The sequence below is a fragment of the Panulirus ornatus genome, chromosome 58 (assembly GCF_036320965.1).
Source record: "Panulirus ornatus isolate Po-2019 chromosome 58, ASM3632096v1, whole genome shotgun sequence".
NCBI lineage: Eukaryota > Metazoa > Arthropoda > Malacostraca > Decapoda > Palinuridae > Panulirus > Panulirus ornatus.
This window is the reverse complement of record NC_092281.1, coordinates 27,102,440-27,123,014: the sequence shown is the minus strand read 5'-3', so window position 1 is coordinate 27,123,014 and position 20,575 is coordinate 27,102,440. Positions and strand designations below refer to the sequence as shown.

At 41.6% G+C, this 20,575-nt stretch overlaps 1 protein-coding gene across 1 annotated transcript in view; it reads left to right on the top strand.

Moving 5' to 3' along the window:
• LOC139766688 (uncharacterized) overlaps nucleotides 1-20,575 on the top strand; it is a 375,409-nt gene that overhangs the window by 333,205 nt on the left and 21,629 nt on the right. The gene's annotated exons all lie outside the window — the stretch shown is intronic.

Here is a 20,575-nt window from a genome sequence, read left to right as displayed (position 1 = left end):
GAGGGCATATGATAATCAAGGGCCATGAGACCTCTGGCATAATTGAGTAAAGGAAAGCCTGACAAGTTGCCTGTTGAAAAGTGGTATGGTGATAGGGAATACATTGTTTGAAAAAAGGTGAATTCATGATTATACATCAGTAAGTGGAGCTGGGGTAGATAGCCATCATTGGATTATGTGCTAATTGATTGGTATGCAAAGGAGAAATTGTTAGATGTAGCTGTGCTGTAAATGGCTCTTGGTTGTATCTTACATCTAGGATGGTTCCAGCTCAGTATCCATACTGACTGAGTTGAGTCAAAAGCGATCCAACACATAAACTGTCTCCAAACTTGACCCTCTTGCCCTACGCTACAGTGTTGGTTCACTTTCCCTCTTCTATAGGTATTACTGTGTTTTTGCTCCAAAGAGCTGGCTACTTGTGTGCTCACACCATTAGCTAAACCACGCTGCTATGTCAAATGATTACTATGTGGCCAATGGCGACTCAAGGGTGGGCCGTTTTGATAACTGCATCTTTCCCTATGCGTGGGTTTGGAACACTAACTTCTCATGTCTTTCCAATAACTATGATCTGGCACGTTTTGAACAAGTTTTTCACTTCCTCCAAAATTCATAAATACTTTCCCATATCTTTTGAATGCAAAGGTGAGTAATGTGGCAGTTGAGGGAATAATTGGTATGCATGGGGTGTTCAGTGTTGTAAATGGAAATGGTGAAGAGCTTGTAGATTTATGTGCTGAAAAAGGACTGATGATTGGGAATACCTGGTTTAAAAAGCGAGATATACATAAGTATACTTATGTAAGTAGGAGAGATGGCCAGAGAGCGTTATTGGATTACGTGTTAATTGACAGGCGTGCGAAAGAGAGACTTTTGGATGTTAATGTGCTGAGAGGTGCAACTGGAGGGATGTCTGATCATTATCTTGTGGAGGCGAAGGTGAAGATTAGTATGGGTTTTCAGAAAAGAGGAGTGAATGTTGGGGTGAAGAAGGTGGTGAGAGTAAGTGAGCTTGGGAAGGAGACCTGTGTGGGGAAGTACCAGGAGAGACTGTGTACAGAATGGAAAAAGGTGAGAACAATGGAAGTAAGGGGAGTGGGGGAGGAATGGGATGTATTTAGGGAATCAGTGATGGATTGCGCAAAAGATGCTTGTGGCATGAGAAGAGTGGGAGGTGGGCTGTTTAGAAAGGGTAGTGAGTGGTGGGATGAAGAAGTAAGAGTATTAGTGAAAGAGAAGAGAGAGGCATTTGGACGATTTTTGCAGGGAAAAAATGCAATTGAGTGGGAGAAGTATAAAAGAAAGAGACAGGAGGTCAAGAGAAAGGTGCAAGAGGTGAAAAAAAGGGCAAATGAGAGTTGGGGTGAGAGACTATCAGTAAATTTTAGGGAGAATAAAAAGATGTTCTGGAAGGAGGTAAATAGGGTGCGTAAGACAAGGGAGCAAATGGGAACTTCAGTGAAGGGCGTAAATGGGGAGGTGATAACAAGTAGCGGTGATGTGAGAAGGAGATGGAATGAGTATTTTGAAGGTTTGTTGAATGTGTCTGATGACAGAGTGGCAGATATAGGGTGTTTTGGTTGAGGTGGTGTGCAAAGTGAGAGGGTTAGGGAAAATGATTTGGTAAACAGAGAAGAGGTAGTAAAAGCTTTGCGGAAGATGAAAGCCGGCAAGGCAGCAGGTTTGGATGGTATCGCAGTGGAATTTATTAAGAAAGGGGGTGACTGTATTGTTGACTGGTTGGTAAGGTTATTTAATGTATGTATGACTCATGGTGAGGTGCCTGAGGATTGGCGGAATGCGTGCATAGTGCCATTGTACAAAGGCAAAGGGGATAAGAGTGAGTGCTCAAATTACAGAGGTATAAGTTTGTTGAGTATTCCTGGTAAATTATATGGGAGGGTATTGATTGAGAGGGTGAAGGCATGTACAGAGCATCAGATTGGGGAAGAGCAGTGCGGTTTCAGAAGTGGTAGAGGATGTGTGGATCAGGTGTTTGCTTTGAAGAATGTATGTGAGAAATACTTAGAAAAGCAAATGGATTTGTATGTAGCATTTATGGATCTGGAGAAGGCATATGATAGAGTTGATAGAGATGCTCTGTGGAAGGTATTAAGAATATATGGTGTGGGAGGCAAGTTGTTAGAAGCAGTGAAAAGTTTTTATCGAGGATGTAAGGCATGTGTACGTGTAGGAAGAGAGGAAAGTGATTGGTTCTCAGTGAATGTAGGTTTGCGCCAGGGGTGTGTGATGTCTCCATGGTTGTTTAATTTGTTTATGGATGGGGTTGTAAGGGAGGTAAATGCAAGAGTCCTGGAAAGAGGGGCAAGTATGAAGTCTGTTGGGGATGAGAGAGCTTGGGAAGTGAGTCAGTTGTTGTTCGCTGATGATACAGCGCTGGTGGCTGATTCATGTGAGAAACTGCAGAAGCTGGTGACTGAGTTTGGTAAAGTGTGTGGAAGAAGAAAGTTGAGAGTAAATGTGAATAAGAGCAAGGTTATTAGGTACAGTAGGGGTGAGGGTCAAGTCAATTGGGAGGTGAGTTTGAATGGAGAAAAACTGGAGGAAGTGAAGTGTTTTAGATATCTGGGAGTGGATCTGTCAGCGGATGGAACCATGGAAGCGGAAGTGGATCATAGGGTGGGGGAGGGGGCGAAAATTTTGGGAGCCTTGAAAAATGTGTGGAAGTCGAGAACATTATCTCGGAAAGCAAAAATGGGTATGTTTGAGGGAATAGTGGTTCCAACAATGTTGTATGGTTGCGAGGCGTGGGCTATGGATAGAGATGTGCGCAGGAGGATGGATGTGCTGGAAATGAGATGTTTGAGGACAATGTGTGGTGTGAGGTGGTTTGATCGAGTAAGTAACGTAAGGGTAAGAGAGATGTGTGGAAATAAAAAGAGCGTGGTTGAGAGAGCAGAAGAGGGTGTTTTGAAATGGTTTGGGCACATGGAGAGAATGAGTGAGGAGAGATTGACCAAGAGGATATATGTGTCGGAGGTGGAGGGAACGAGGAGAAGAGGGAGACCAAATTGGAGGTGGAAAGATGGAGTGAAAAAGATTTTGTGTGATCGGGGCCTGAACATGCAGGAGGGTGAAAGGAGGGCAAGAAATAGAGTGAATTGGAGTCATGTGGTATACAGGGGTTGACGTGCTGTCAGTGGATTGAAGCAAGGCATGTGAAGCGTCTGGGGTAAACCATGGAAAGCTGTGTAGGTATGTATATTTGCGTGTGTGGACGTGTGTATGTACATGTGTATGGGGGGGGGGGCCATTTCTTTCGTCTGTTTCCTTGCGCTACCTCGCAAACGCGGGAGACAGCGACAAAGTATAAAAAAAAAAAAAAAAAAAAAAAAAAAAATCTTTTCCTTTTCTGTTTCATAATTTTTTCTTATTTCAATAAAGGTCTGGCTTTGATGTGGACTTTTGTCAGTGACTGGAGCCTTCGACATAAGAGGAAAAGACAGAGGTGTGGTAGTAAACAGTCAGATAGAGAGGACCAGCTAGGATACGGTACATTGATATGGCCATATTAGGATCTATGTGGTTTATAGGGAAGGTGACATGCAGCGACAGGGCTGTAGTTGGGTGGTTTTGGCTTCAGGAGAACTTACGTGATTGCTGCTAGGTGGATGTGTGCAAATGAGACCTTTGTTTATTCCTGACTGCCTTGCTAGCCCAAGAAGGGCAGATAGGTGTGAAAAAAAGATAAGTAAATAGATTATTATTATTATATGTTATATGGTTGCGAGGCATGGGCTATAGATAGGGTTGTATGGAGGAGGGTGGATGTGTTGGAAATAAAATGTTTTAGGACAATATGTGGTATTAGGTGGTTTGATCGAGTAAGTAATGAAAGGGTATCAGAGATGTGTAATAATAAAAAGAGTGTGGTTGAGAGAGCAGAAGAGGATGTGTTGAGATGGTTTGGAAAGATTGACAAAGAGGATATATGTGTCAGAGATGGAGGGAACAAGGAGAAGCGATAGACCAAATTGGAGGTGGAATGATGGAGTGAAAAAGATTTTGAGCAATCGGGGCCTGAACATACGGAAGGGTGAAGGGTTTGCAAGAAATAGAGTGAATCGCAACGATGTGGTATACCGGGGTTGATGTGCTGTCAATGGATTGAACCAGGACATGTGGGGCGTCTGGGGTAAAGCATGGAAAGGGAGCTGTAGAAGGCAACTAAAAGGGGAGGGAGCGGGGGTTGGAAATCATTCCCTCCAGTTTTTACTTTTCCAAAAGAGGGAACAGAGAAGGGAGCCAAATGAGGATTTTCTATGTTCTTAATGCTACCTCACTAACGCAGGAAATGGTGAATTTGTATGAAGAAAAAAATGTGTGGATGAGTGGATGAGCTACTCTTTATTTCATGATGCTACCTCGCTGACACGGGAAACAGCGATTAAGTATAAAAAATAGGTAAATATTATTATTATTATTTTACTTAATCACTGTTTCTCGCAACAGCAAGGTAGCGCAAGGAAACAGATAAAGAATGGGCCCAACCCCCACCCACCTATACATGTATAATATATACATAAACACTCATACATGCACAAATACTTACATATACATTTCAGCGTATAAAACACATACATACATAGGTATGTACATATAAACACATGTACATATTCATACCTCCCAATTAACTTGCCCCTCAACCCTCCTGAAACTAATAACCTTGCTCTTATTCACATTTACTCTCAGCTTTCGCTTTTCACACACTTTACCAAACTCAGTTACCAACTTTTGCAGTTTCTCCCCCAAGCCAGCCACCAGAGAGGTATCATCAGCGAACAACTACTGACTCGCTTCCCAAGCCCTCTCATCCACACCAGACTGCATACTTGCCCCTCTCTCCAAAACTCTTGCATTCACCTCCCCAACCATCCCATCCATGAACAAATTAAACAACCATGGAAATCACGCACCCCTGTCACAAAATGACATTCACTGGGGACCATTCACTTTCCTCCCCTCCTACTTGTACAAATGCCCCATATCCCTGGTAAAAACTTTTCATTGCTTCTAGTAACTCACCTCTCACACCATACACTCCCGAAACCTTCCACAAAGCATCTCCATCAGCCCTATCATATGCCTTCTCCAGATTCATGAATGCTACATACAGATCCATCTGCTCCTCCAAGCGCCTTTCACATACACTCTTCAAAGCAAACACCCGATTCACACATCCTCCACCACTTTCCAAACCACACTGTTCTTCCTGAGTCTGATGCTCTGTACATGCCTTTACTCATTCAGTCAATATCCTCCCATATACTTTCCCTGGAATACTCAAGAAACTTATGCCTCTGTAATAGAACACTCACCCCCATCCCTCTTGCCCTAGCACACTGGCACCACGTTTGCATTCTGCCATTCCAGACAAAAAAGGTTGCATTCGTTCACACTCACTCTCTAGCTATCATGTGTAATGCACCCAAACCACACCTTCCTATCCACATCTAGGCCCCACAGACCTTTCCATGGCTTACCCCATATGTTTCACATGCCCTGGTTCAGTCCATCAAGAGCATGTTGACCCCTGTATACCACATCGTTCCAGTTCACTCTATTCCTTGCACGCCTCTTACTCACCTGTATGTTCAGGCCCCGATTGCTCAAAATCTTTTTCAATCAATCCTTCCACCTCCAATTTGGTCTCCCACTTCTTGTTCCCTCCAGTTTTGAAACATATATCCTCTTTGTCAATCTTTCCTCACTAATTCTCTCCATATGTTCAAACCATTTCAACACACCTTCTGTAGCTCTCTCAACCACACTCTTGTAATTTCCACATATCTCTCACCCTTTCATTACTTATTCGGTCGAACCACCTCACACCACATATTGTCCTCAGAAATTTCATTTTCAACACATCCACCCTACTCCATACAACCTTATCTATAACCCATGCCTCACAACCATATAACATTGTTGGAACTACTATTCCTTCACACATACCCATTTTTGCTCCGAGATAATGTTCTTTCTTTCCACACTTTCTTCTTCGCTCCCAAAACCTTTGTCCCTTGCCCACCTTGTAACTCGCTTCCACTTCTGTGGTTCCATTTGGTGCTGAGTCCACTCCCAAATATCTAAAACACTTCACTTCCTCAAATTTTTTCTCCATTCAAACTTGAATCCCAACTAGCTTGTCCCTCAACCCCACTGAACCTAATAACCTTGCTCTCATTCATATTATTCTCAACTTTCTCCTTTCACACACTTTTCCAAACTCAGTTGCCAACATTTGCAGTTTCTCACTTGAATCAGCCACTAGAGCTGTATCATCTGCGAAGAACAACTAACTCGCTTCCCAGGCCCTCTCATCCCCAACAGACTGCTTACTCACTCCTGTCTCCAAAACTCTTGCATTTACCTCCCCAACCACCCCATTCTTAAGCAAATTAACAACCATGGGGACATCACACACGCCTGCTACAAACCGACATTCACCGAGAACCATTCACTCTCTTCTCTTCCTACTTATACACATGCCTTTTTTTTCTTCATTCTTTTTTTAGGATGCTAGCCAGTGTTTAAGGGTTACCTTATGAAGCATTATCCCTTGATCTTCTGTATGATTATCTCTGTCTTGCAATGCCTATCACAAGGTTGGAATGACCATAGGAGTGATGGTCATGGCTTTTTGATTATGATGATAGGAATGCTTTTCTCTTCTGCCTTCATCATAATGTTACTGAATAAGCACTGCTTCTGTAGTCATCCCAGTTAGCCATCCCTTATTTCCGTCTAGGAGGGCTATTTGATGTAGAATTTTCTATTCTGTTCTGCAGGATTGGAAAGTGATCACTGCCATGAAGGTTTTGAAAGAATGTCTCTTGCTCCCTTTCCACATCTAAACCCCACAAAACTTTCCATGGTTTACCCCGGATGCTTCACATGCCTTGGTTCAATCCATTGACAGCACATCGACCCCGGTATACCACATCGTTCTAATTCACTCTATTCCTTGCACGCCTTTTACCCTCCTGTATGTTCAGGCCCCAATCGCTCAAAATCTTTTTCACTTCATCTTTCCACCTCCAATTTTGTCTCCCACTTCTCCTCGTTCCCTCTACCTCTGATACATATATCCATTTTGTCAATCTTTCCGCACTCATTCTCTCCATGTGACCAAACCATTTCAATACACCCTCTTCTGCTCTCTCAGCCATACTTTTTATAACCACACATCTCTCTTACCCTTTCATTACTTACATGATCAAACCACCTCACACCATATATTGTCCTCAAGCATCTCATTTCCAACACATCCACCCTCCTCCGCACAACCCTATCTATAGCCCACGCCTTGCAACCATATAACATTGTTGGAGCCACTATTCCTTCAAACATACCCATTTTTGCTCTTCGAGACAACATTGTCACCTTCCACACATTCTTCAGTGCTCCCAGAACCTTTGCCTCCTCCCTCACCTTGTGACTCACCTGGGCTTCCTTGGTTCCATCCACTGCTAAATCCTCTCCCAGATATCTAAATCACTTCACTTCCTCCAGTTTTCTCCATTTAAACTTACCTCACAATTGACTTGTCCCTCAACCCTACTGTACCTAATAACCTTACTCTTATTCACATTTACTCTCAGCTTTCTTCTTTCACACACTTTACCAGTCACCAGCTTCTGCAGTTTACTTGCCCCACTCTCCAAAACTCTTGCATTCACCTTCCAAACAACCCCGTCCAAAAACAAATTAAACAACCATGGAGACATCACACACCCCTGCCACAAACTGACATTCACTGAGAGCCAGTCACTTTCCTCTCTTCCTACTCATACACATGCCTTACATCCTTGATAAAAACTTTTCAGTAAACTATAAATGCAAAATTCCTAATGTACTAGGAAAAATAATGGTTTTTATAGTCTCTGCACCAAATCATATAGATTAGAAAATTTCAAAATATACATAGAATTAGCCAGTCTTGTAGATGATGTGTATTTCCGAAACAGGTAGGTCATATTTCGTAAGAAAAGACTTTATGTTTGTGCACTTTTTCATGAAGTGAAAAAAGACCATTTTTTGCACACTGGGGAAGGCTAAAAAAAAATCAGTTGTGCACAGAATGGGTTAAAAGTAAGGTAACAAAGTTGCTTAACATCATGAAGGTAGTGTCTAACTACTCCTGGGGAACTGATAGGAAATTTTTCTAAGGTTATATGAGGAAAATTTTTCTAAGGTTATTCGATTCAGTGTATAGATTAAAATTGGAGTATGGTTGTTAGGTATATTTATTGGCCATTGATTACATCTAATGTACTAAAAAAGGGGGGTGACTGTATTGTTGACTGGTTGGTAAGGTTATTTAATGTATGTATGACTCATGGTGAGGTGCCTGAGGATTGGCGGAATGCGTGCATAGTGCCATTGTACAAAGGCAAAGGGGATAAGAGTGAGTGCTCAAATTACAGAGGTATAAGTGGAAGGTATTAAGGTATTAAGAATATATGGTGTGGGAGGCAAGTTGTTAGAAGCAGTGAAAAGTTTTTATCGAGGATGTAAGGCATGTGTACGTGTAGGAAGAGAGGAAAGTGATTGGTTCTCAGTGAATGTAGGTTTGCGGCAGGGGTGTGTGATGTCTCCATGGTTGTTTAATTTGTTTATGGATGGGGTTGTTAGGGAGGTGAATGCAAGAGTTTTGGAAAGAGGGGCAAGTATGAAGTCTGTTGGGGATGAGAGAGCTTGGGAAGTGAGTCAGTTGTTGTTCGCTGATGATACAGCGCTGGTGGCTGATTCATGTGAGAAACTGCAGAAGCTGGTGACTGAGTTTGGTAAAGTGTGTGAAAGAAGAAAGTTAAGAGTAAATGTGAATAAGAGCAAGGTTATTAGGTACAGTAGTGTTGAGGGTCAAGTCAATTGGGAGGTGAGTTTGAATGGAGAAAAACTGGAGGAAGTGAAGTGTTTTAGATATCTGGGAGTGGATCTGGCAGCGGATGGAACCATGGAAGCAGAAGTGGATCATAGGGTGGGGGAGGGGGCGAAAATTCTGGGAGCCTTGAAGAATGTGTGGAAGTCGAGAACATTATCTCGGAAAGCAAAAATGGGTATGTTTGAAGGAATAGTGGTTCCAACAATGTTGTATGGTTGCGAGGCGTGGGCTATGGATAGAGTGGTGCGCTGGAGGATGGATGTGCTGGAAATGAGATGTTTGAGGACAATGTGTGGTGTGAGGTGGTTTGTTCGAGTAAGTAACGTAAGGGTAAGAGAGATGTGTGGAAATAAAAAGAGTGTGGTTGAGAGAGCAGAAGACAGTGTTTTGAAATGGTTTGGGCACATGGAGAGAATGAGTGAGGAAAGATTGACCAAGAGGATATATGTGTCGGAGGTGGAGGGAACGAGGAGAAGAGGGAGACCAAATTGGAGGTGGAAAGATGGAGTGAAAAAGATTTTGTGTGATCGGGGCCTGAACATGCAGGAGGGTGAAAGGAGGGCAAGGAATAGAGTGAATTGGAGCGATGTGGTATACCGGGGTTGACGTGCTGTCGGTGGATTGAATCAGGGCATGTGAAGCGTCTGTGGTAAACCATGGAAAGCTGTGTAGGTATGTATATTTGTGTGTGTGGACGTATGTATATACATGTGTATGGGGGTGGGTTGGGCCATTTCTTTCGTCTGTTTCATTGCGCTACCTCGCAAACACGGGAGACAGCAACAAAGAAAAAAAAAAAAAAAAAAAAGTTTGTTGAGTATTCCTGGGAAATTATATGGGAGGGTATTGATTGAGAGGGTGAAGGCATGTACAGAGCATCAGATTGGGGAAGAGCAGTGTGGTTTCAGAAGTGGTAGAGGATGTGTGGATCAGGTGTTTGCTTTGAAGAATGTATGTGAGAAATACTTAGAAAAGCAAATGGATTTGTATGTAGCATTTATGGATCTGGAGAAGGCATATGATAGAGTTGATAGAGATGCTCTGTGGAAGGTATTAAGAATATATGGTGTGGGAGGCAAGTTGTTAGAAGCAGTGAAAAGTTTTTATCGAGGATGTAAGGCATGTGTACGTGTGGGAAGAGAGGAAAGTGATTGGTTCTCAGTGAATGTAGGTTTGCGGCAGGGGTGTGTGATGTCCCCATGGTAGTTTAATTTGTTTATGGATGGGGTTGTTAGGGAGGTGAATGCAAGAGTTTTGGAAAGAGGGGCAAGTATGAAGAAACTGCAGAAGCTGGTGACTGAGTTTGGTAAAGTGTGTGAAAGAAGAAAGTTAAGAGTAAATGTGAATAAGAGCAAGGTTATTAGGTACAGTAGGGTTTAGGGTCAAGTCAATTGGGAGGTAAGTTTGAATGGAGAAAAACTGGAGGAAGTAAAGTGTTTTAGATATCTGGGAGTGGATCTGGCAGCGGATGGAACCATGGAAGCAGAAGTGAATCATAGGGTGGGGGAGGGGGCAAAAATCCTGGGAGCCTTGAAGAATGTGTGTAAGTCGAGAACATTATCTCAGAAAGCAAAAATGGGTATGTTTGAAGGAATAGTGGTTCTAACAATGTTGTATGGTTGCGAAGCATGGGCTATGGATACAGTTGTGCGCAGGAGGGTGGATGTGCTGGAAATGAGATGTTTGAGGACAATGTGTGGTGTGAGGTAGTTTGATCGAGTAAGTAATGTAAGGGTAAGAGAGATGTGTGGAAATAAAAAGAGCGTGGTTGAGAGAGCAGAAGAGGGTGTTTTGAAATGGTTTGGGCACATGGAGAGAATGAGTGAGGAAAGATTGACCAAGAGGATATATGGGTCGGAGGTGGAGGGAACGAGGAGAAGTGGGAGACCAAATTGGAGGTGGAAAGATGGAGTGAAAAAGATTTTGAGTGATCGGGGCCTGAACATGCAGGAGGGTGAAAGGTGTGCAAGGAATAGAGTGAATTGGATCGATGTGGTATACCGGGGTTGACGTGCTGTCAGTGGATTGAATCAGGGCATGTGAAGCGTCTGGGGTAAACCATGGAAAGTTCTGTGGGGCCTGGATGTGGAAAGGGAGCTGTGGTTTCGGGCATTATTGCATGACAGCTAGAGACTGAGTGTGAACGAATGGGGCCTTTGTTGTCTTTTCCTAGCGCTACCTCGCACACATGAGGGGGAAGGGGGATGGTATTCCATGTGTGGCGAGGTGGTGATGGGAATGAATAAAGGCAGCCAGTGTGAATTGTGTGCATGGGTATATATGTATGTGTCTGTGTGTGTATATATATGTGTACATTGAGATGTATAGGTATGTATATTTGCGTGTGTGGATGTGTATGTATATACATGTGTATGGGGGTGGGTTGGGCCATTTCTTTCGTCTGTTTCCTTGCGCTACCTCGCAAATGCGGGAGAAAGCGACAAAGCAAAATAAAGAAATAAATATATATGATTACATCTAGAACAGTTCAGAAACATTATCAAAGATTTTTATTCATTTGTTATACTTTGTTGCTGTCTCCCGGATTAGCGAGGTAGAGCAAGGAAACAGATGGAAGAATGGCCCAACCCACCCACATACACATGTATATACATACGCGTTCACACACACACATATACATACCTATACATCGCAACGTATACATATATATATATACACACAGACATGTACATATATACGCATGTTCATGATTCATATGTTTTGTGAGGTGGTGTGATCGAGTAAGTAATGAAAGGGTAAGAGAGATGTGTGGTAATAAAAAGAGTGTGGTTGAGAGAGCAGAAGAGGGTGTTTTGAAATGGTTTGGTCACATGGAGAAAATGAGTGAGGAAAGATTAACAAAGAGGATATGTGTCAGAGGTGGAGGGAACAAGAAGTAGGAGACCAAATTGGAGGTGGAAAGATGGAATGAAAAAGATTTTGAGTGATCGGGGCCTGAACATGCAGGAGGGTGAAAGGCATGCAAGGAATAGAGTGAATTGGAACGATGTGGTATACTGGGGTCGATGTGCTGTCAAGGGATTGAACCAGGGTATGTGAAGCGTCTGGGGTAAGCCATGGAAAGTTTTGTGGGGCCTGGATGTGGAAAGGGAGCTGTGGTTATACATGACAGCTAGAAACTGAGTGTGAACTACCTCACGTACATGCAGGGGGAGGGGGTTGTCATTTCATGTGTGGCAGGATGGCGACGGGTATGAATAAGGGCAGACAGTATGAATTATGTACATGTGTATATATGTATATGTCTGTGTGTGTATATATATATATATATATATATATATATATATATATATATATATATATATATATATATACATGTATATGTTGAGATGTATAGGTATGTATATGTGCGTGTGTGGATGTGCATGTATATACATGTGTATGTGGGTGGGTTGGGCCACTCTTTCGTCTGTTTCCTTGCGCTACCTTGCTAATGCGGGAGACAGTAACAAAGTATAATATAAATAGATAACATAATTCATACTGTCTGCCCTTATTCGTTCCCATCACCATCCTGCCACACATGAAATGATAACCCCCTCCCCCCACATGTGCATGAGGTAGCACTAGGAAAAGACAACAATGGCCACATTCATTCACACTCAGTCTCTAGCTGTCATGTTAAATGCACTGAAACCACAGCTCCCTTTCCACATCCAGGCCCCACAAAACTTTCCATGGTTTACCCCAGACACTTCACATGCCCTGGTTCAGTCCATTTACAGCACGTTCACCCCAGTATACCACATCGTTCCAATTCATTCTATTCCTTGCACACCTTTCACCCTCCTGCATGTTCAGGCCCTGATCACTCAAAATCTTTTTCACTCCATCTTTCCACCTCCAATTTGGTCTCCCACTTCTCCTCGTTCCCTCCACCTCTGACACACATATCCTCTTTGTCAATCTTTCCTCACTCATTCTCTCCATGTGACCAAACCATTTCAAAGCACCCTCTTCTGCTCTCTCAACCACACAATTTTTGTTACCACACATCTCTTTTGCCCTTTCATTACTTAGTCGATCAAACCACCTCACACCACATATTGTCCTCAAACATCTCATTTCCAGCACATCCACCCTCCTCCACATAATTCTATCTGTAGCCCACGCCTTGCAACCATATAACATTGTTGGAACCACTATTCCTTCAAACATACCCATTTTAGCTTTCCAAGATAACGTTCTCGCCATCCACAAATTTTTCTATGCTCCCAGAACTTTCGCCCCCTCCCCCACCCAATGATTCACTTCCGCTTCCGTGGTTCCATCTGCTGCCAAATCCACTCCCAGACATCTAGAACACTTCACTTCCTCCAGTTTTTCTCCATTCAAACTTACCTCCAAGTTGACTTGTCTCTCAACGCTACTGTACCTAATAACCTTAGCCTTATTCACATTTACTCTCAGCTTTCTTCTGTCACACACTTTACCAAACTCAGTCACCAGCTTCTGCAGTTTCTCACATGAATCAGCCACCAGCACTGTATCATCTGTGAACAACAACTGACTCATTTCCCAAGCTCTCTTATCCACAACAGATTGCATACTTGCCTCTTTCTCCAAAACTCTTTGCATTCACCTTCCTAACAACCCCATCCATAAACAAATTAAACAACCATGGAGACATCACGCACCCTTGCCGCAAACCGACATTCTTCACTGAGAACCAATCACTTTCCTCTCTTCCTACTTGTACACATGCCTTACATCCTCAGTAAATACTTTTCACTGCTTCTAACAACTTGCCTCCCACACCATATATTCTTAATACCTTCCACAGATAATTAAATGAAAAGTAAAGCTCATAATATTGTATTAATATACATGTTATTTGGCACAATAACATGTAAGAGATTGGGATATGTCCCTGAATGTTGTCTCCACCACTTCCAGATGCCTTTTTATCACTTGTTCATGGCATTTATAAGAGGCAAATTAATACTCAATGAATCTAATTACAAAAACGGTGATGATTATAAGTTCTCTGTGAAAAGATTACTAAAAGTGACAAGAACATTCACCAGTTTGTTAGAGTGACCTCCTCATCTTTTATGAAAATAAATTCTGTCATGTTTATGGTGAACCATAGTAAAATTGAATGTAATGTGCATATACTGAGCATAGAATTAGGAAAAGGAAAGAAATATACACAGTAACAAACAAGCAAAATAAGAAAGCTAGTTATGAGGGTTCATAGCAAATGAGCAGGGAAGGTAATGATGGGAACTCATCTAGGCCTGCCTTCTTTCTATATTATTACTATCATTTCTTTCATCTTTGTGGTGAAAAGTAATGTTATAGGATGTAGTGTACAAAAACTGAACATAACAAGCAGCACTGGAGAGAACTAGTAATGGAGAATCTTTTGCCGTGGCCACCCCCTTCAGGGAGTTCACAGATAGAACAGGTATCAGAGGAATAGATAAAAGTTTAAGAAAGGAAGAGGTTTATACAATGATAATCAGTCAGGGAAGCCAGAATGATTGACTGATGGTGTTTATTCCACCACCTCCCTCCCCTTCACTCTCCTTTCTTCTGCACAGCCACGTCTCTGCCACCAGCACTCCACCACCTAAAGATTTCTTTTCAACCTCACGCATGAGATTAACTGATGACTTTTTTAGAACAGAGTTTCATTTTATTAACCTTAAATGTGGTGAGAAAATGACATTACATAAGTTCATTCATGACTAGACATGTTTCCAGAAAAAAATTCTTTATTTTTCACTTGTTTGTACTGAAATGAAATACTTATTTGTAAGATTTGATAGATAGAATATTTCCCAACATACGAATTCAAGTTGTATCACCACTATAAGAGGGAGAGAGGGACGAATGGCCCTGTGGTAGAGGTTTTTCCCTCATTTCCTTCCTCCTCTGCCACTACCACTTTAAATTTTCCCTTCAACCTATCTCATGTAATAGCTATTTACCTTTTGTAAATTGGATTATAATTTTCATTAATTATGAATGGGATGGGATCCATATCTTTTAAAAACATTACTGCATAATGTACTGTATATTCCTTGGGAGATGCTGCTGCTTATTAGCAATTGCTATAGCTGTATGCTTTTTAAAACTTTTTTATTTTTTATTCTTTTTTCATATCTCCATTAATTATTTTTTCATGAATACTAGATGAGGTGATCACTGGATAGTGGTTCACTGGGCAGTAGATTCGAGGTGTATATGATCTGCATAACAACATTTTATGAATAAAAAAAGAGGTTTAAACATACTCGCTTCAGGAAATCCATTTTTCTTGGTCTCCCTCCTTGAAGGTTCCTGAGATTAGACTTCCAGGGATTGGGTGGAAACACTGAAAAGCAACATTGCTTCTGTGATAAGAAAAAAGAAAAAATTAAATTCCTTCTTCATGATACTGTTCATGTCAAGAGAATAAAGATATTTTCTAATGGCTCAAAATGAATGGAAAACTATAAAAAAAAAATCTTCCATATTTATTGCAGATCTTCATGGTGTTCTAGATGCTCTGGTGTGGTTGAGAGAGCTGAAAAGGGTGTGCTTGAATGGTTTGGATATTTGGAGAGAATGTGTGAGGAGATTGACAAAGAGGATTTATGTGTCGGTAGTGGCAGGAAAAAGAAGGGGGAGACCAAATTGGAGATTAAAAGATGGAGTGAAAAAAGATTTTGATTGATTGGGGTCTGAACATGCACGAAGGTGAAAGTTGTGCATGAAATAGAGGGAATTGGAATGATGTGGTATGTAGGGGTATATGTGCTGTCAGTGGACTCATCCAAGGTATATGAAGTGGTAGAGTTAACTATGGAAAGGTCTGTGGGGCTTGGTTGTGAATAGGAAGGAATAGTATGGTTTTGGAAGTGGTAGAAGAATTGTGGATCAGGTAATTGCTTAAAAAAATTTATGTGAGAAATACTTAAAGAAACAGATGGATTTGTATTTGGCAATTATGGATCTGGAGAAGGTATATGATGGGTAGATAGAGATGCTTGTGGAAGGTCTTAAGAATATATGGTGTGGAAAGATAGCTACTAGAAGCAGAGAAGTTTTATCAAGGATGTAAGTCGTGTACAAATAGGAAGAGAAAATAGTGAATGGTTCCAAGTGAAGGTCACTCTGTGGCAGGGCTGTGTGATTTCACCATAGATGTTTAATTTGTTAATGGATTGAGTGGTGAGGGAGATAAATGTGAGAGTCTGGAAAAGAGAGGCAAGTATGCGGTGTGTAGAGGATGAGAGGGTCTGGAAAGAGAGTCAGTTGTTTGCTGATGATACAACATTGGCAGTAGATTCAAGTGAGAAACTGCAGAAGTTGGTGACTGAGTTTGGAAGAGTGTGTGAAAGGCAAAAATCTAGAGTAAATGTAAATAAAAGCAAGGTTATTAGGTTTAGCTGGGTTGAGGGACAGGTTAGTTGGGTATGAGTTTGAATACAGAAAAATTGGAGGAAAGGAGATATTTTAGATACCTGAAAGTGGAAGGGGACATGGTCGTGAATGGAAACAAGGAAGCAGCAGTGAGTCTTATTTAGGGTGGGTGAGGGGACAAAGGTCCTAGAACCATTAAAGAATGTGTGGAATAGGATTTTTATCTCTGAGGGCAACAATGGGTATGTTTGAAGGTGTATTAGTCCCAGCTATTTTAAACGAATGCAAAGCATAGGCTATGGATGTTTTCTTGCAGAGGAGGATGAAGATGTTGTAAATGAAATGTTTGAGGTCAGTATGTGGTGTGAGATGGTTTGATTGGGTAAGTTAAGAAAGGATAAAAGATTGGTGTGGTATTTGATTGGGTAAGTTATAAATGGGTAGAGTAGTGATGTGGTAATAAAAAGAGTGTGGTTAAGAGAGCTGAAAAGGATGTGTTTGAATGGTTTGGACATTTGTAGAGAATGTGTGAGGAGATTGACAAAAAAGGATTTATGTGTTGTAGTGTCAGGAAAAAGAAGGGGGAGACCAAATTGGAAATTAGAGGAAGAAGTGAAGAAGATTTTGATTTATTGGTGTATAAACATGCACAGAGGAGAAATTTGTGCATGAGATAGAGAGAATTGGAAGGATGCAGGGGTTTATGTGCTGTCAGTGGACACTTCCAGGGCCTGTGAAATGGTAGAGTTAACCATGGAAAGGTCTGTGGGGCTTGGTTGTGGATAGGGAGCAGTGGTTTCAGTGCATTGCACATGACAGCTTCATAAAGGCTGTGAGTTAATGTGGTCCTTCTTCGTCTGTCCGTGGCTTTACCTCACTAATGCAGGAAATGGTATTGAAGTGTGGGAAAAATGGCTTTTAAGTTTTTAGTTATATTTCCTTACAAAAGTCACTGAATAACAATTAGGTTTCAGAACTTTACATAAAATCAACCCTTTGAATAGTAACTCTATAGTAAGTGTGACCTGTCAGTGCTATTTCCTTTTTTTTTTTTTTTTTTTTTTTTTTTTTTTTTTTTGCTGTCTCCCGCGTTTGCGAGGTAGCGCAAGGAAACAGACGAAAGAAATGGCCCAACCCAACCCCCATACACAATGTATATACATACACGTCCACACACGCAAATATACATACCTATACATCTCAATGTACACATATATATACACACACAGACACATACATATATACCCATGCACACAATTCACACTGTCTGCCTTTATTCATTCCCATCGCCACCTCGCTACACATGGAATACCATCCCCCTCCCCCCTCATGTGTGCGAGGTAGCACTAGGAAAAGACAACAAAGGCCCCATTCGTTCACACTCAGTCTCTAGCTGTCATGCAATAATGCCCGAAACCACAGCTCCCTTTCCACATCCAGGCCCCACACAACTTTCCATGGTTTACCCCAGACGCTTCACATGCCCTGATTCAATCCACTGACAGCAGGTCAACCCCGGTATACCACATCGATCCAATTCACTCTATTCCTTGCCCGCCTTTCACCCTCCTGCATGTTCAGGCCCCGATCACACAAAATCTTTTTTACTCCATCATTCCACCTCCAATTTGGTCTCCCACTTCTCCTCGTTCCCTCCACCTCCAACACTTATATCCTCTTGGTCAATCTTTCCTCACTCATTCTCTCCATGTGCCCAAACCATTTCAAAACACCCTCTTATGCTCTCTCAACCACACTCTTTTTATTTCCACACATCTCTCTTACCCTTACATTACTTACTCGATCAAACCACCTCACACCACACATTGTCCTCAAACATCTCATTTCCAGCACATCCACCCTCCTGCGCACAACTCTATCCATAGCCCATGCCTTGCAACCATACAACATTGTTGGAACCAATATTCCTTCAAACATAGCCATTTTTGCTTTCCGAGATAATGTTCTCGACTTCCACGCATTCCTCAAGGCTCCCAGGATTTTCGCCCCCTCCCCCACCCTATGATTCACTTTCGCTTCCATGGTTCCATCCGCTGCCAGATCCACTCTCAGATATCTAAAACACTTTACTTCCTCCAGTTTTTCTCCATTCAAACTTACCTCCCAATTGACTTGACCCTCAACCCTACTGTACCTAATAATTAACCTTGCTCTTATTAACATTTACTCTTAACTTTCTTCTTTCACACACTTTACCAAACTCAGTCACCAGCTTCTGCAGTTTCTCACATGAATCAGCCACCAGCGCTGTATCATCAGCGAACAACAACTGACTCTCTTCCCAAGCTCTCTCATCCACAACAGACTTCATACTTGCCCCTCTTTCCAAAACTCTTGCATTCACCTCCCTAACAACCCCATCCATAAACAAATTAAATAACCATGGAGACATCACACACCCCTGCTGCAAACCTACATTTACTGAGAACCAATCACTTTCCTCTCTTCCTACACGTACACATGCCTTACATCCTTGATAAAAACTTTTCACTGCTTCTAACAACTTGCCTCCTACACCATATATTCTTAATACCTTCGACAGAGCATCTCTATCAACTCTATCATATGCCTTCTCCAGATCCATAAATACAAATCCATTTGCTTTTCTAAGTATTTCTCACATACATTCTTCAAAGGAAACACCTGATCCACACATCCTCTACCACTTCTGAAACCACACTGCTCTTCCCCAATCTGATGCTCTGTACATGCCTTCACCCTCTCAATCAATAACCTCCCATATAATTTACCTGGAATACTCAACAAACTTATACCTCTGTAATTTGAGCATTTACTCTTATCCCCTTTGCCTTTGTACAATGGCACTATGCACGCATTCTGCCAATCCTCAGGCACCTCACCATGAGTCATACATACATTGAATAACCTTACCAACCAGTCAACAATACAGTCACCCCTTTTTTAATAAATTCCACTGCAATACCATCCAAACCTGCTGCCTTGCCGGCTTTCATCTTCCGCAAAGCTTTTACTACCTCTTCTCTGTTTACCAAATCATTCTCCCTAACCCTCTCACTTTGCACACCACCTCGACCAAAACACCCTATATCTGCCACTCTATCATCAAAACACATTCAACAAACCTTCAAAATACTCACTCCATCTCCTTCTCACATCACCACTACTTGTTACCACCTCTGCATTTGTGCCTTTCACTGAAGTTCCCATTTGCTCCCTTGTCTTACGCACTTTATTTACCTCCTTCCAGAACATCTTTTTATTCTCCCTAAAATTTAATGATACTCTCTCACCCCAACTCTCATTTGGCCTCTTTATCACCTCTTGCACCTTTCTCTTGACCTCCTGTCTCTTTCTTTTATACATCTCCCACTCAATTGCATTTTTTCCCTGCAAAAATCGTCCAAATGCCTCTCTCTTCTCTTTCACTAATAATCTTACTTCTTCATCCCACCACTCACTACCCTTTCTAATCAACCCACCTCCCAGGCTTCTCATGCCACAAGCATCTTTTGCGCAATCCCTCACTGATTCCCTAAATACATCCCATTCCTCCCCCACTCCCCTTACTTCTGTTGTTCTCACCTTTTTCCATTCTGTACTCAGTCTCTCCTGGTACTTCCTCATACAAGTCTCCTTCCCAAGCTCACTTACTCTCACCACTATTTCCATGTGATTCGTATTTTTATTGTTTGATTATAATTCATTATGTTTGGTTAATGCATTAGTGTTGTCTGAAAATATTGGAAAAGTCTTTTGACCATCTTTTGAGTAATGAAAAAAAAAGAAGAAAAATGAAATGATAAACAAGACATATTTCAAGAGTAGATAATGATTTTACACTTGCTGAAGAATGCTAAAAACAATAAAATCCAGTTAAGTTACCACTAATAAGAGAATGATAAATAAAACAGTGAGAAGATAAAGTATGTTAGAAACAATTTGCCCATGGGTATGACAATAAATCCTGGCAAACTTGGTCCTTTGACACCAGTTTGCATTTGTTGCAGTGTTTGAGGCTGCCCCTTACTCATACACTGTATTTTTTCTCTGTTGGTGACATAGTGCCCCCAAAACATTATACAGGTACTTCTTCAAGTGAAAAGGCCAAAGAATTTAATCCTTGAAATGAAGTTGAAGTACATTAACAAAAAGGCTAGAGAATACCATGGGATCCTCAGGACTTTCTTCGAGTTAAATTTCAACTCTAGATTTTAGGCAATGTGTTCATATGTTTGTGTAGTATCATTTTTGTATGCGAATATTAAAGCATGCATAATTTTTGCTTGTTCA